This window comes from Gossypium hirsutum, chromosome A10 (genome assembly GCF_007990345.1).
Source record: "Gossypium hirsutum isolate 1008001.06 chromosome A10, Gossypium_hirsutum_v2.1, whole genome shotgun sequence".
Classification (NCBI taxonomy): Eukaryota; Viridiplantae; Streptophyta; class Magnoliopsida; order Malvales; family Malvaceae; genus Gossypium; species Gossypium hirsutum.
The window spans coordinates 46446839-46447689 of record NC_053433.1 but is presented as its reverse complement, the minus strand read 5'-3'; positions in this window follow the sequence as shown (position 1 = coordinate 46447689).

Genomic DNA, 851 nt, shown 5'->3' with positions numbered 1-851 from the left:
CTCTCTTTTTGACTAAAAATATATATTTAATACTAATTAATGTATATGTTTAATAATATTGAAAATTATAATGTTTGATTTTAATATTTAATATTTGTTTTTAAAACTTAAAAATATTTTTTAATCAATCTAATAATATTTAGCATTATTTAAATTTATTTTTATATAAAAATCAAATTACTAATCCTTTTTTCCAAAAAAATCATTTAAAAGCTATTTAAAATGAAAAGCTATTTTTTTAACCATCAAATTATAGCCCATTCTTTTCCTCTAAATAAAGAAAAAAATAAGCTTATAAGATGGATGTAACACTTCTAACTCGTATTTGTCGCCGGATTAGGGTTGCAAGGCATTACCGACCAAAATACAGCTCAGAACAGTTTTCAATTTAAATCATGCACAAAATTTTATTAACTTAATCACGAAAATCTTAAAACTCGAATAGTAAGCAGCAGCTCAATAATATCAATAACATTCACACATATGAACCACTTAACCAACTAAAAACCAAACATGATTTACTACTTATAATAAATAAGCAATTCATACTTTAAAATTTAAACATATTAATATTATTAACCATATTCGGTCACAAATATGCAAATCATATTACACCAAATTCACATGCTCAAAATCGATCTAAATTTCATATACTTAGCCATTCATCTCATCATCTATTCGGCTAGCAAATTAACCTATAAAATTTTTACCCATTTCTTCAAAGTAATATTTATCAATTAAGCATAATTGACAATTCAAGCATACCTATTTTGCATGCAAATTATCATATTTAAACCTCATATGCCAGCCATTCAAACAAACATCTATTCGGTGATCAATGCAACATTAAA